General features: G+C 39.3%; 1 protein-coding gene across 2 annotated transcripts in view; it reads right to left on the reverse strand.

The window, feature by feature from the left end:
* ADGRV1 (adhesion G protein-coupled receptor V1) overlaps window positions 1–17,424 on the reverse strand; it is a 541,641-nt gene that overhangs the window by 69,663 nt on the left and 454,554 nt on the right. The window lies entirely within an intron of this gene.

A 17,424-nucleotide genomic window follows, 5' to 3' on the forward strand; every position in this document is an offset into this window, starting at 1 on the left:
AGACTACCACCTGCTGGCCTGTTCAGGAAGCGCCGGAGACGCACTCACATTTCGATCCCAGGAAAGGCCCGGTATATAAACCTGCTCACAAGCGCTCTCCGTCAGAAAATGGCAGGCAGCAGCGTGCTTCCAAAATTACAGCAGCCTACCTAGTCTAACGTTTTGAAACATTAATGAACTTGTTTGTATGTAATGGAAACATATGTATTCATCTCTTTTTTTCTGACTGAGTGGACACCAAGCTTTATAGCTGTGGTTCAGAGCAAAGATGAAGTGACTGATTCACTACTGTCAAGAGTAAGTTTATTCTACCATTATTTTATCATGAAATTTGTTTTGACAGTTCCCCGAACAGATTTCTTACGAGCCAAAGGACTTCATTACCCTTTCTACTTTATCTCTGATATTTGGGATTTAGAATAATAATCTTAAAAGGGGAGATAATAATATGTAAATGGCAAGCCATATAAGATATGGAAAGTGAATCAGATCTTCTTCTTCTTTAGTCATTAAGTCACGTCCAACTGCTCTGTGACCCCATGGACTACAGCCCACCAGGCTCCTCTGTCCATGGGATTTTCTAGGCAAGAATGCTGGAGTGGGTTGCTACTTCCTTCTCCAGGGGATCTTCCCGACCCAGGAATCGAAACTACACCTCCTGCTTGGCAGGCAGATTCTTTACCACTGATCTTACCTGGGAAGTCTGTCTTGTAGAGCATCCTTAAATTTGAATTTGATATTTTCTCATGATTTAGATTATAAACTTAGCCAGAAATCACAGAAGTGATGCTGGGTTCTTTTTACAGCATTCCATTGGTTTCCACAATAATTCAATTTGTCCCGTTATTTAGGCTGTTCGTTTTGGCCACTTGATTAAGGTAGTGCCAGCACGAGTCCTCCACTATAGAGTTAGTCCTTTTTCCTTTGTAATTAGTACGTATCTTGTATGGCATCACTTAGGAACTAGGTACATATTCTTTCACTTATCAAACATTTGATTTATTCATTTATTTTTATCATATAGATTCATAGATTCTCAATGTAATGGGTTATGGTATACTTTGTTGCTTAATTGCTAAGTCATGTCCGACTTTTGAGACTCCTTGGATTGTAGCCCTTATACTACTACCTGTTTATTTTGATGTTCAAATTGTCCTAAGTCTGATTCATGGGAGCCCCTTCAAGATGGTTTCTGTGACTTCTGTCAGGTCATCGTTCTGGGAGCATTTCCTTGCTTCTGACCCAACAAGGCATTTCAAGTTCATCTCATACTTCCCCTGCCACAGTCCTGGTTCCTTTTAGTAGAAGGGTGTTTAGAAACCAAGGTCCGGGGCTGCATATAGTCTTTGGTGTTGGATTGCTGCTGTTCCTAAGTCCTCTCAGAGCTAGAGCATACATGTCTGTGCGTGTGCATGCACGCGCGTGTACACACACACACATCCCTATATCTATATCTATCTCTGTATAATGAAAAACATCCTTTTATACCAATACTTTCAATTCCAATCCAGTGCCACAAGGTTAACTGTAATTTTCTCTTTCTCTGTATTTTAATTTCCTTCTCTGTTGGTAAGCAATGTACTTCTCTTTATTCCTAAAATATTTACCTATTTGATCAGCTCGAGTTGATTGCAACCAATCTCCCACTGCTGTCATCCGTCCCTGGCACAGATGGCCCCCCCAAACCCACTCAGGGTCTCATGAGCCTTGTGAGTACACCCCACTGTTCACATGGATGCCCCCTCACGATGATGGGGCTGGGACCCTCCACCCTGGGCACCTTCCAGTGGGTGCATACCTTGCTCTGTACAGACTAATGGCATTAGGACAGAATAGTTCCAGAAGAGAGAAGAAAAAGCAGGGAAGAAGGAACATGAGCATTTCTTTTTTTTTTTTTTTTTTTTGAGGAGACCATGATGACATCTTGTGAGATATTCTTTTCACGGAAAAAATGTCAATTGTCTATTACCACTACACAGAGCAAATAATAATATAATGCAACATAATTTACAGATGAATAGTCCTTTTGTCATTAATGCCTTACCATAGGACAGGAGTGAATATATTAAGGTTTATTTAGCCTTTTTTTAAAAAAATTTATTTTTGCTTAATGAAGTCATACAATTTGATAAAGCCCAGAAGACTCATTTGTGCTTCTGACAAGATACCCTAATATTTAGGAAACTGCCTAAGCTGTCCTTATTAAAGTTTTCAAAGGTTAGGTATTAGTCTGGCAATTGCCTGCTTTGCTCTCACTGTGCAACTACAAGATTCTATTTCTGGCTCGGTGCGCAGTACAAAAGGACGTGCATATTTTGCATGAACAGCGACAAACCAAATTGTCAAAATCTGGCCTGCATGTTTGTGTGAGCGCCGAGAGCCAGACGAGCGCTGTGTGCTGATAAAGCTCATTGCACAAGCCAAAAGAGCATACCAGGGCTGGCGAGAAACACCCAGAGCTCATGTTTTTCTGGAACTCTGCAGAAAAGTGTGGTAGCTTGGCACTCCAGATCAGAAACCGCACGGAAAGAAAGCCAGTCGTAAATAACTCAGCATACTGAACAGAAGACCCTTGCCTGCTTTTCTGGCAGTGCAACAATGACTCAGACCTGATTTCAGATGGAAGAAACATATCCAGAGGGAAATCTGGATTCTGTGGGCCTGAAGGTTATAAAACTCTGAAAAGTTTCTTTAAGAAATAAAAATTTCCAAAGCATAGTTAGATAGAAGATCTTGGAAGGGGCCAATGAAAGTTGAGGCCCTAAAATGTATGCTTCATCGGCTTTATGGTTAACCTAAAGGAGGTACCTTTCACCTTTCTGGGGTCAAGAGGAGTGTGTTGTGTTAGTTGCTCAGCTGTGTCTGACTCTTTGTGATCCCATGGACCACAGCCCACCAGGCTCCTCTGTCCATGGGATTCTCCACGCAAGAATACTGGAGTGGATTGCCATTTCCTTCTCCAGGGGTCTTCCTGACCCGGGAATTGAACCTGTGTCTCCTGCATTAGTAAGAGGGTTCTTTACCACACGCGCCACCTGGGAAGCCCATGGGGTCAGGAGTAACAGTGATCAAAAGAAGGGGTGTGAGAGTGGGAGACGGTAATGAAAGTGGGGGGACACGCTTCTTTCTGTTCAAAAGCTCCTATGAAATCCACTGGGCAAACTGAAAATGAATGCTCTTTTAATGAACAGCGTTTAGTTACATATTTCCTAAGCTGATACTTCACATTTGGTGAAAGGCTAGTAACTTTTCTGTTGGCTGTGTAAGCCGTGCTTACTGATGTAGCCATTTATAAGAGGCAATGTTAACAAGTTACATTTAGGAGTGAATTCCTTAACAGAAAACAGAATCATTCCAATGTTCTCAATAAAAGGAAACCCTTAAAACACAGTTCGGGGCCCATGGAATAATGGTATCTGGATTAAGACTGTTTAGACTCCCCTGGTGATCCAGAGGCTAAGACTCCACGCTTCCAATGCAGGGGGCGAGGTTCGATCCCTGGTCAGGGATCTAGCTTCCATATGCTGCAACTAAGAGATCATGCCACAACTGAAGATCCTGCGTGCTGCAATTAAAGATCCTACAAGCTGCAGCGAAGACAGAAGATCCCCCATGGCACAACCGAGACCTGGCACAGCCAATAATAAACAAAGAAACAAACGTTTTTCTGTAAAAAGACAGTGCTACCCAGAATATATAAACACCCTTACAACTCAACAGAAACCAAAAAACCCAATTCCAAAATGGGCAATGGATTTAAAGAGATGTTTCTCCCGAAAGATAAACAAATGGCCACTGAGCACAGGCAAAGATGATCAACATCACTAGTCACTAAGGAAAAGCAAATTAAACCCACAATAAGGTACGATGAATACCCACCAAGATGGCTCTTGTCGATATTATGAACACTACAAGTGTTGGCAAGGATGTGGAGCCATTAGAACCCTGGTGCCTTGGTGGTAAGACTGAAATATGGTGCAGCTGCTGTGGAAAATGGTTTGGTGGTACTTCAAAATGTTAAAAATACAATTACTATATAGTCTAGAAATTTCACTCCGAGGTATATGCTCAAAATAACTGAAAACAAGGACTCAGAGATTTGTACATCAGTATTCATGGCAGCACCATTCATACTATCCTAAAGGTGGAGACAACCCAAAAGTCCCTCAACAGGTGAACAGAAAAACAAAACGTGATATGTACATGCAATGAAATATTGCTCAGCCTTAAAAAGGGGTGAAATTCTGACGTATGCTACAACGTGAATGAGCCATGAAAACATGTTAAGTAAAATGAGTCAGACACAAAAGTACAAATACTGTAAGATTCCACGTACACGAAGCGCCTAGAACAGGCAAATTCAGAGACAAAGCATAGAATAGAGGTTACCGGGAGCTGGGGTGGGGTGGGGGTGAGGGGATGAGGGTGTTATTGCTTAATGGGTACAGAGTTTATGTTTGGGATGATGAAAAGTTCTGAAAATAGACGGTGGTAATGGTTGCACAGCACTGTGAATGCACTTATTGCTGCTGAACTGTACACTTAGAATGGTGAATTTTAAGTTATGCATATTTTACTACTATTTTTTTAAAGCTATACTATTAATAAAAAAAGACAAGCTTGTGTCAAGATAAAGTTCCACAATGAGGGAGAAAAAAAACAAATCCTTGAAATACTTACATTAGCAAGAATCACTAATGTGAAAAACAAAGCCATCTGAAAAGATTTTAGTGAAAGAAGTTACTGGTGGAAAGTAAAAAAACAAACAGAAAAATTCAGCCAGTGCATTTGTCATTTAGTATTACTATCATTAGAAAAGTCTACTTATGGGAGTTAGTAGCTTCCACTGAGAATACACAAAATCTCTTTATTTTTTAGTGTAAAATATGACTTCAATGAATTTCATTGCCATTTTTAAAGAAAGTATGGTGCTGAATTATCTCTTTTCTCTGTAATTGCAGCCTTGGCTTTATTGCTATGCACCAGTGGCAATTATGGCTTTATTATGGAAATCACACCTCATTTACATGAAGCTGAAAATTTATTCTGTGTTTACAATCTTCTAAAGTACTTGCTTTAATTTTACCTCACTGACCTTCTGAGTCTAACAATTTGGATGTGCTACTAAAACAAACTCATCAATGTAAAACAAGGAAGACAACTGTGAAATAATGTGGATTTAAGATATTTATGGGTCTATTTCTAACAATAAGCACGCATCATTTTTAAATTAGAAAAAGAGGTAATTGAAAAGAAGGCATCAAAAGGTCTTATTTCTAAAATACGGGCCTTTATTCTGAAATGAACAGATACTTGAAGGCCAAGACATTTCATTGATCTGATCCATTCCCTGGTGAGAAAATATTAAATGTGCTCTTGAGTTTTCTTAACAAGGGTTAAGACACAATGTACTGTCACCCACCAGTGTTTTTAGCAAATAAACCTAATGTCATAGAAGATAACAGGGCACATTCTTCACAAAGCTGGCAAGTCAGCATTAGGATACTGTGGGTGGAACAGACAACAACAGACTTACAGATCGGATTTGTAAACTGTTCAAAGAAACGTTCCCTACTTCATTTGGGTAGTTTGTATTCCTAATCTTTGGTCACTTAGTCCTATACTTGGTTCTATTTTAGAATTTCCTTCGTACTTCAACACATTCCCAGAAGAGCTCTTGAGAACCCACCTGGACAACAGGGAATCTACTCTAAGCCCCCTGGCCATAGTCCCCAGACACAGCGGCACAGGTTTGTTGCAGCAGGCTAGACTCTGTGTATGTCAACTCAGTGACGTGCCCGGTTCTTCACTTTAGCCATCCTGACCAAATTCATCATCTCCAGTGAAATATGAAGATCACACAGATTGGAGGGCTGCTTTTACTGTGCACACTCACATGCAAACTATCACTCAAAAGCTCCTGATGAACCTTTATTGAAAATGAACCTCTCCATGTCTTCTATTCCCCTGTCCCCTTTGATATTTCCTAGTCTCTCCTACCCTATTCTAGTCCATTCCAATCCATCCCATCCCATCCCATCCCACTTCACTCTAAAATACTGCAAGGAGACTCACCAGTGTATTGTGACCCACAACGTGTAAATCTTTGCTCTAAAAGATAGTTCAAGAAGCCAGTAGGCTATCTTAGACATCAAGCAGGCACAGTAGACATAATTATCATGGGACGCCTACTGCTATCATGTTCTGATATGCATTTACCCTGACCTTTTCTGGGATGTGAAGGAGGCAAGCCTAATTTGGAGGGACCTGCACAGGTAATATATTGACTCTGCAGGCAGAAAGTCAATACTGGCCTATAGCATATTTCCCAGGTATAAGAGAAATGTGAGAAAATTCTCAAAGGAGTCTCAAGTTTGCTGGGAACCTAAACAGCGGTACTTTGTCAAATGGGTGACTTTGGGCTCTCCTGGACGTTAGAAGACAGTTGACTGTCAGGCCTACTTTGAAGGTGATTTATTGGGATTGAAAAAAAATGGTACAAGCCTAGAATTATGGTCTCGCCTTGCAAAAGCTATATATAATTTTCAATTTGCAGGCTATAATTTTGAATCTAAGGAGAATAATCAAGTTAGATGAGACATACCCACATGGACCTTGCATGCACTGTTATTAGAGTAATTCCATTTGAACCATGTACTTCAAAGTTGCCAGATAATATTCTACTCGGGGGGTGGGGGGCAGTTGTCAAATAGGTCTGTGATTCTTAAGGAAAAGGTGAAATGAACTGTTTTTTTTCCTTGTGAGAAAAATGTCTTGCAACTATGGGAAGGAGAAATATCATTTGGTTTCACAGTCAACATAGCAACATTCTACACACTTCATAAATGTTTCATAAAATGACATTATGACCAACGTTTTTAGAAGATCAGAGTTCTAAAACAAACATGATGTCAGCCAACCAACAATCGAAGACTGGCTTAACCTACTTTTCTAACTACATTACCAGTTACTTAGCCGTGAAGGAGTTCAAAACAGTCATCTCCAGGCATGCTCAGGCACCTAAGAGCAATTTCCAACACACTTGGCTTTCATAATACAATGAAAATGTACAATGCATCTTTCAACCTCTACATTTATATTTTAAATCTTACTAGATGGTCTCATAATTTGAGGAATTAGGTTACTGTGTATTTGGCCATGACTAGTGAAAAAGTTGGCTTAAAGCTCAACATTCAGAAAACTAAGATCATGGCATCTGGTCCCATCACTTCATGGGAAATAGATGGGTAAACAGTGGACACAGTGTCAGATTGTATTTTGGGGGGCTCCAAAATCACTGTACATGGTGATTGCAGCCATGAAATTAAAAGACGCTTACTCCCTGGAAGGAAAGTTATGACCAACCTAGATAGCATATTCAAAAGCAGAGACATTACTTTGTCAACAAAGGTCTGTCTAGTCAAGGCTATGGTTTTTCCAGTGGTTACGTATGGATGTGAGAGTTGGACTGTAAAGAAAGCTGAGAACCGAAGAATTGATGCTTTTGAGTTGCGGTGTTGGAGAAGACTCTTGAGAGTCCCTTGGACTGCAAGGAGATCCAACCAGTCCATTCTAAAGGAGATCAGTCCTAAGTGTTCATTGGAAGGACTGATGCTAAAGCTGAAACTCCAATACTTTGGCCACCTCATGTGAAGAGTTGACTCATTGGAAAAGACTCTGACGCTGGGAGGGATTGGGGGCAGGAGGAGAAGGGGACGACAGAGGATGAGATGGTTGGATGGCATCACCGACTTGATGGACATGAGTTTGAGTGAACTCTGGGAGTTGGTGACGGACAGGGAGGCCTAGGTGCTGCGATTTATGGGGTCGCAGAGAGTCGGACACGACTGAGCGACTGATCTGAACTGAGGCAGTTATGTTTAAAGATAATTTGATAGTACATCACAGGGCCATCATTACAATTTAATAGGCTCTAATTCAACACTGAAGTCTTGAGTCAATTCTGACACAATGTCTCAGAAAAATTAACACTAAAAATCAGTCTATGTGTTCAAGAAAATATTTTTACAGTGTGTTAAATATGTCAGTTCCCAGAACTGTTTCCTAGTAGAGACCCTTGATCTGAATAAATGCCAGCTGATCTCAATGCTTATATTTCCTTTCTTTAATTTGGGTCTCTAGCCCTCACACTACAAAACTGTAACATTGAGTAAAATGTTTATTCTATTTCCTTTGCCACGTCACTATTCTAAAAAGTCCACTTGAATGAAATCTTTTGGTTCCTGTCAGTGTGATTCACAGCATCTCTTCTTCCAAAAGATATTCTGGTATCAGATTATCAGGGCATAGTCTGATCTTAAAAATATAGCTATGTATTTCTCAAAAGCTTTGGGGATATTATTTACTGTCTGTTGTTAAATAACTATACCTGTAAATATAGAAAACTAATACCAAACCCACAAAGAGAGCTGTTTTCAAGAATATATGATAACAGCCCATAAAGTGGTGTAATACCTGTGTTATATAAAGGCTTATCATTGTCTATTTAAACAATGGCACAGTACCCACAGGTGTGCCAGGAATGTCTATGCAGATGAAAATGAACTAATATTGTATTGCTCATTCATACTAACAACCTTGGATCAAGCCCTTACAGGAAAAAGAAAGAGAAACCATTGTGCTTAGAAAGAAAGGCAATCTGCTGGGTGAATGGCCATGTGTATGATCTAGGGAGAAGGAGGCTGCCCCCCCAAAACCATCTACATTGACAGTATTTATATGTTGGTGGCCAAAGTAATCTTACCAATGTGACTTGGATCTAATGACAAACTTTAAAATTTTTTTTCTGTATTTGTCAATGTTATGCTGCTACTGCTGCTAAGTTGCTTCTGTCGTGTCCGACTCTGTGCGACCCCATAGACGGCAACCCACCATGCTCCCCCATCCTTGGGATTTTCCAGGCAAGAATACTGGAGTGGGGTGCCATTGTAGATCTAAAAATGTGTAAGATTTTAATTTTAACTCTTTCTCCTCTTTCACGTGGAAATTAACATTGTTAATGGTTAGACGGTTTCAGCTATTACTATTTCAGGTGTCAGCTATTAGTAGTAAATAGAAGGTAGATATTAGAGCTTATTTTCATCTCAGGCTAACAACTATGTTTCCACTTTTTTCTTCCCTTTTTCTTTCCTTCTTTCCTCCCTCTCTCCTTCCCTTCCTTCCTTTCCAAGCCTCCGACATGGAGCTACTCACTTATTATTATTCATAGTAGTAGTATTACTGTTACTATTCAATTCCATCTTTAATAGGTTAGACAGATCCTTCTACATTTTTCATTTGTTTCTCTCTTTTTTTTTCAAATCAAGTGAAGTTTATTGTGTTACAAAGTCTGTGAGCCACATTTGAAAAAAAAAACTTTTTCATGGTAGCATATAACCATAGATTGTGTTTACTTGCAAAGACTCTGGCATTAGCGGGGAGAATGCTAGAGAAAGGAAAATCACCCTACTTCTTCGAAATCATCTAATTAAATGTGTAAGTATCAACAATTGCTCATTTCAGTTACTTGTTGATTTACAACCACATCGATTTACACTGTCTTATGAAACTGTACAATAGAGCTTCAAATTGTTCAACATTTTTAGTGTTTCCTATGACCCAATTTCTACTTCTTTCTTGAAGCTGATGCATTCTAATTATAAATCATATCATTTTGCTTTCCTGAAGGTAATTTATACTAAATTTTATAATTTCCTTCTGTCAAATTCAATTAAAAGAAAAGATATGTTTTGAACAAGGGCCCTGAGCCAAATAAAATTTTTTTAAAAAGCATGTACTGAAGTTGACTGAATGGGATTTATTCTAAAAGAGGCAGAATAGTAGAGAGGTTATGAGCATGGACTCTGGGGCCAGATTACTTGAGGTCCATTTACTAGCTGTGTGACCTTGGTGAGTTACTTGACTGCTCTGATGCACAATTTCCTCATCTGTACAAGAAAGATAACATCAGTACCTCCTAAATATGCTTTATTAAATCCAGCGAGGATTTAATGATTGAAATGCAAAATACTTAGAACAGTTTTATATAAACTTTGGCGATTGCTTATTATTCAAAAAATATAGATATAAATATACATATATATTTAAGATTCAAAAGTGTATTAGATAAAATGTGACAGGTAAAAGGATGAATTACATATGGATCTTCTTTCAAATGTGTGTGTGTGTGTGTATATATATATATATATATATATATATAGGCTTCCCTGGTGGCTCAGATGGTAAGGAATCCACCTGCAATGCAGGAGACCTGGGTTCAACCCCTGGGTTGGGAAGATATATTGGAGAAGCAAATAGCTACCCACTCCAGTATTCTTGTCTGGAGAACTCCATGGTTGGGGGGAATACACACACACACACACATACACACACACACACACACACACACACACTATAATAAAAGGTAGAAGATAAATATTAGAAGAAAGGGATCAAGTTACATAAAAATTCAGGGAAAGCAGCAGTTACTTCCCATAGATGGTATCAGAAAGGTTTTTGTGAGGAAGAAGGAATTTCACCTGGAATTTAAAGATGAGCTATGTCTGAACATGTGGATTTTGAGCTTAAGGTAGGAAAGAAAGGCAAAAAGGCAAGTGCAGAAATTAGTGTAAAATACCCTTCTGACTTGCATGACAGGTCCGGGAAGGGTACTAGTGAGAAGAATGAGGTCATGAGGGGATTGTTCGGACCAGGTTAAGCAACAGAAAGATTTTACAGGAAATGGAGAGGCATTTAAGATTTCTGAGAAGACGAGTGCCCAATCAGAAGAGAAATTTCCTTAATCTCACGGGAAAGTAAACAGATTGGTAGACAGAAAGCTGGAGGCAGGGATACCAGCCAGGAAATCACGGCAGTGGTCCAAGTGAGACATGATGAAGACCTGGGGCAAGAACATGGTGAAGGAGTGACTCCCACGATAGAAACAAGGAGATGGACACAAAGATATGGTAAAGAATCTAAAGGTGAAGTACCCCCAAATCAGAAAACAAGGAGGAACTTTAAAAATCATACAGCTATTGGGACTTCATCCCTGGAGACTCCAATACATTGAGGCTGTAAAGAGACTCATTAAACCATAATTAGTGAAAGAGCGATTTTGATGATCAGTTTGGACAACTACTGACCTGAAAGTCTACAGCTATCAAGTAAAACAAAAATTATACTGGCTTCAAAATTAGGAAAATGAGAAAAGGATTAAGAGGAAGAATAGAAGGAACAGGGAGAAACAATAACAGAGATCAGAGAAACTGGGGCAGGCAAGTCGTGGACAAGTTTTGTACTTCTGAGAACAATCTATTATTCCCGGGAAGAGGACAGAAAAGAAGGTGAGAAAACAAGTTGAGCTCAAGTGGATAGATTTGAAAATTACCACTGTGATGTGAAAAAGGCAGAGGCAATCCCTGAAAAACACATCTATTCCAGAGTTATGAGTCACATGAAAAATGAGTCATGGCCTGGGATTTACAGGAAAATAAAAAAGAAGAGTATTATGAAAACCAAGGGAGGGAGACTATTCAAGGAAGGGAAGTTACCAGTACAACTTATGCAGAAGAGTTTTTAAGGACAAGAACATGAGAGGTCAGCAGACTTGGTGCTCAACATTATGGGTGATGAATCAAAGAGAACAGCAAGGCTTAGCAGAGAACAGAAGGTGATGAGTACAGAGAGTTTGCATGGACTCCTCTTCAAGAAGTCAGCTGGTGAAGAAGAGAGGCAGGGAGGTAACTTGATAAAGCAGCAGGATAATGAGCATGTTCTTTTAAGCACGAACAGTGACGCAGGTTTTTAGATGGAGGGGAAAGACATAGAATAGGGAGGTATTTAAGATGCAAGGCAACTGTGGAAAATTTAATGAAAACAAGTTCCCAAAGAAGAAAATTGCATGGCAATTGTTTTGCATGGCAATAATTCATTCTTTGGTAAGAATGAATTATTTACTTCCTTACCTAAATGGGAGGAAAAGTGGCAAAGAAGGGAGAAAAACAGAAAGCAGTGTTCAGATAAAGTAAGTAAGAGAACATCAGGTTGTTTTCCTATCTTATATAGAGAGTGAGAATAGAAGGTGTTAAGCACAAGACTTATGGGCAATCTGTTTCCTAAAGATTACCTAAGAATCAAGTAAAGATAATCCAAAGGCTCACTGAGAAGCAGAGATGGCTCAGTTAAGGTTACTCAGAATAAATCAGTATCTATTGCAGAGTAGCACTAATTGGATGGGAGAAAGAGAAGTATGTGACATAGACTAGAATGGTGAATGCTGAAATTGCTTAAGAAGAGAGTCATGTTGGTGAGGACATCAAGGGAGCTATTGAAAATATCCTAAAGGGAGGTTGCAGTGAAGATAAAGACCAGTAGGAGTGAGAAACGAGAGGCGGGCAGAGGGAGATGTGAAGAGGGAGAAGGGGACCCAGGAAGGGAGGCCAGCTTGAGAAATGGTAATCACAGTAATATGAATAGGTCGAGGATGATGCAAGCAAAAGAACACAAAATTAAAAATAGGAAAAATCATTAAACAGGGACATAATGACTTTGAAGTTCAAGATGGACCACAAATACTTTTGATATCCTACTAGTTGGAAGGAGTAGCCTCTTGCAACTGGGTGTAGGAAAGTAATTTGTTTATGAGAGTGCCATTTTGGTTATGATCAGACAAGTCAAAGAGTAATTTTATAAAAGGTTCAGATCAAGTTTGTTACTGCCTTCCGGCCCAATGAAATTCAAACTTTACCTTTGATATGGTGAAGAAAACAACTTTTATAAAAATGTCCTTTTTCTCCATTCAACGTTTTGAGTTTTATAATGCATTAACTATTAAATATAGTGCTGTGATCATAGATATTGTGCCAGCTATACACTTCTAAAGAAATTTATGATACAACTGTAAATTCCCAAGATTGCTTGTCCCCACTCCCTATTTTCCTAGTCCCAACAACTCTATTTTCCTTTATTTCTGGATGTCCTCTTTAATACTGTACCAGTTGATTAAAGTGTGATCAAGCAACTGTTTAGTGACTATGTATTTTTTAAAGAATTGCACAGACACTGAATCATAAATTGAAAGTAGCCCAAGAATACTGGAGCGGGTAGCCTATCCTGTCTCCAGAGGATCTTCCCAATCTAGGAATTGAACCGGGGTCTCCTGCCTTGCAGGTGGATTCTTTACCAACTGAGCTATCAGGGAAGCCCTCTCTAAGTAACAAGACTGGCAAAAATGAATAAATGAAAAAAGTTTCAAATAATGAATGGAATTCACATGTTAGATGTAGATTAATAAATGTAATTTACACCTTACTTGGAGTTTCCCTGATTAGAGAGAACCATGGAATATCACAAGGTTTCCATGTTGATACCAACTGAGGTGCCTCACAGACTAGGTTAGAGGGGAATAGTGTTTTCAATGGCATAGATTTTCTAAGATAAAATAGCCTTAAAAAATTCATTTTTTTTACTCTTCAGTAGAGTTTTAACATATTCTTTGGCAATAGTCTGAATACAAATTTGAGAGAGATATTTTAAAAAATCAGAAATTGTATGTTCATCAACCAAAAGTTGAATGAAAGATTTCAGTCACCCATTAAAGAAATGAATGTGCTCTTAGATCAAAGCAATAAACATGAGTAACTGTTTCATGTAGCTTTCAAAAGAGTAGAAAGTAATGCTTCACTGGTAATTTTCCCAAGATAACTAAAGAAGGATTTGAGGCGGGGGGAAGTCCTTTGAAAGAGTGGAGTATGCCAGGAAAATTAAAATGCAAACTTTTAATTAACTTGGAAAAAAACTGCCAAGGAAATATATGGAAAAACTCGGCCTATATATAAAAATTACAAACAATTGGGAAAGTTTCACGGACCCTCTGGGTCAAGCTGAGGCATGGCAATGGTATGCCTATGTCAATAACAGATGAAGGGCAGAGAATGTGCAAGGCTTATGAGCAGCAATGCCACTGTGATGGTCCTAGATAACGGCTTTAAACGTGGACCATGATCATATCTTCCACTGACATTCTGCTGAAGCCTATGCATGATGGGTATCAAGAAATTATTTTCAACTGCATTCCTTCTCCTGCCCAATCACCATGAATGATGAACTCAGCAAGTGAGACTGAATCCAGTTCCACTATTTGAGTCCAGACTTGGCAGACATTATGTCCTTTTTAGACAACAGCACTAATTCAAAATGGCTGTGCCTATGGAGACTTTATGCATGGAAGCAGGATTTTCCTTTTATCCTACAGTCTCAGGACTGCTATTGAATGAATGAACGATGCCATCAATTTAACCTTTTAAAGGTTCCATGTGGAAAGGGGACAGACGAGAACCAAGAAATATCAGTCTTAAGAGAGCTGTGAGATGATGATATAAGCTACGTGCTATGAACTGAATTAAGTCTCTGGAAAATTCATTTGTTGAAACCCCAACCCTCAATATGATGGTATTTGGAAATAGGGACATAAAGAGTTAATTAAGTCATGAGAGTAGAGTCCTCACAATGGGATTCGTGCCCTTACAAGGAGAGACATGAGCGAACTCTTTCCCTTTCTCTTTCCTTCTTTCCCCCAAGCAAGAACATAGCAAGAGAATGGTCATCTGCAGGCCAGGAAGAGGGCTCTAGTTAGGAACCAAATTGGCCAGCACCCAGACTGTGGGACTTCTCAACCTCTGTAACTGTGAAGTATAAATAGCTACTGTTAAAACCACCCAGTCTATGGCATTTTGTTATGACAACTCGAGTCAATTAATATACACCAGGCATAAAGATGAAGAAAGGAAGAGAGGCACATATTTGAAAGATATATAGGAATGATCCAGGACAAAATATTCTGCACCAGTTACATACTGAAAGAGCTGTTATGCTGATAAAAATACCAATGCATACTGCATGCTTACTATGTTACAGAGTATACTAAAGACTTAATATGAATTAACATCTAATGCTTGAAACAGCTCTATAAAGTTAAATATTATTATTATGCCTGCACTATATATGTGAATAGTGAGGAAAACTAGGCACATTTCAGTACCTTAAAGAGACAAGGCAGTCTTTCTTGGAAATTAGAAGATGAAGAAACAATTTGCTAGCCTGAATCACTTCAAATTCTTTCTGGGGCATGGAGCCTAACAATTCCTTTTATGGAATCAGAGCTCTCTACGTCTAATTTAACATTTACGTGTCATTTTTCTCCATGAAAGATTTGACGACAAAATGGCGAACGGTGAAGCACTGGGGAAGAGAGCTCTGGAGACTTTAGGAGTCACTTGTGGTTCTAACCCCAACTGCACAATTCAACAGCTTTGCAAATCTGGACACCTCTCTAAGCCTCGCATTTCTTTCATTTTCTTGTCTCACTATAGGACTAGATATACGTGCTTCACAGGATTCTTGTCAAAACTGAGATAATATACACAAAATGCTTAGCACAGGGTGCTGGTATATCAGCAATTAGTAGCTGTTACGATGATCATGATGATACCACCAGGGCTAAAGTCCACCCATAGCTGCCACTTACATGCAGTCCAGCCTTTTATTCTCTCCCAATCCTACTACATCCATGCTCTCCCACTGTCCACCTTGAAAATAAACTGAAGCTTTAGTACTGAAATAGCCTAAACAGAGAACCACCCTTGTCCTCATCAGTTTTAAACAGAGACTAGGTAAAAGGCAGTCCCTGAGGTATAAACATTTGGGAAACTTGAGTTTTGGAAAGACCCAGCTCTGCCACAAATTACTAGTCCCTTTTCTTCTTTGGTTACATGTGGAAATCAGGAGTTCAAACAGAAATGTAAGCTTTCTCGCGACTCTTTGATTTTATTTTTTACTTTTTATCTCAATGTTCTAAGTCTTAGGAAACTAATTCCTGATGTTAAAGTTCTAGGAGATTTTAATAAGCAATATCAAGTCCCCAGTCAATAACAATAATGAAAAAAAAAAACAAAAACCAATACACATTGAACAACTACATATCGTCTTTCAGGTTCAAAGATTCTGATTGGAATCTTTGAAGACTGAGGTCACAGATATAAATCTAAGCAGGGGATGAGCATCCAAAATGTTTCTTTAAATATTTTGGATTTCCCCCAGCATTACTGATAAAATGTAGGGAGACTAAACTGTGCTCACAAAGATTTTTTTTTAAAGCTCAACTGGAAGAGATTGTTAATTGTGCAGCGAGGAGTTCTGGGGTTTTCCTTTGGTCCCTAGGTATTGTTTTTTATTTTCTTTTCAGCAATGGAACTGGGAGTAGACTGCAAACAAGCAGTTTTCTGCCAAGGACATGTGAAACCTGTAATATTGGTCATTCTGGATTTGATTTAAGTATGTACTATTACTAGGTAAGATTACTTTTACTTTGCTTCACTGGAAACCTCAATTTTGGTTTAGGAAAAAAAGCATATTGTGTTTTTCATTTGTATTTATAAACCATGTAAAACTTAAAATGACAATGATATACTCAGAATTTTGCAATATGTGTTTGAAACGACAAGCAATAAAAATTAAAATAAAACAATGCAATAAAATAAAAATGACAATAAAATTTAAAATGACAATGACATACTTAGAATTCTGATGTGCCAAAAATCAGGACGCCAGAACCACAGTGTTTCAGCTATTGATTGCTACATAAGAAACTTGGTGGCTTAAAATATTTTACAATCTAGGCTGGGCAGTTTTCTGTTCTGTGTGGTGTCTACTTGGGCTGGATCCGACAAGAAGGCTTCTTCACTCCTATGTCTGGAATCAGAGCTGGGATGCTTGAAACAACAGCGGGCTGACGTGTTAGTTGCTCAGTCATGTCAGATTCTTTGTGACCCCATGGACTGTATCCCGCAGGCGCCTCTGTCCATGGGGATTCTCCAGGCAAGAATACTGGAGTGGGTTGCCATGCTCTTCTCCAGGGGATCTTCCCCACCTAGGGATCGAACCCAGGTCTCCCACGTTGCAGGTGGATTCTTTACTGTTTGAGCTACCTGGGAAGCCTGGAGGCGGGTTATATATGCCTATTCATGTGGTCACTCCACACAATTAGCTTGGAGATGCTAATATCATGGTCGTCTCAGAGTAATCAGACTTCTTATATTGTGGCTGGCTTCCAAAAGAATGGAAACTGAAACTGCCTGTCCTCCTAAACGCTTGACCCATTATGGGGCAGTATCACTTCCATCAGATTATCTTGGTCTAAGCAAGTCTGAGACCCAGGTTTGATCCCCGGGCTTGAGAAGATCCCCGGAGAAGAAAATGGCAACCCACTCCAATATTCTTGCCTGGAGAATTCCACGGACAGAAGAGCCTGGTGGGCTATAGCCCAAGGGGTTGCAAAGAGTCAGGCACAACTTATCAGCTGACACTTTCACTTCCTAAGCAAGTCCAAAAAGTTAAAGGGAGGGGAAACAGACTCTACCGCTTTAT

The sequence above is a fragment of the Bos indicus x Bos taurus genome, chromosome 7 (assembly GCF_003369695.1).
Source record: "Bos indicus x Bos taurus breed Angus x Brahman F1 hybrid chromosome 7, Bos_hybrid_MaternalHap_v2.0, whole genome shotgun sequence".
NCBI lineage: Eukaryota > Metazoa > Chordata > Mammalia > Artiodactyla > Bovidae > Bos > Bos indicus x Bos taurus.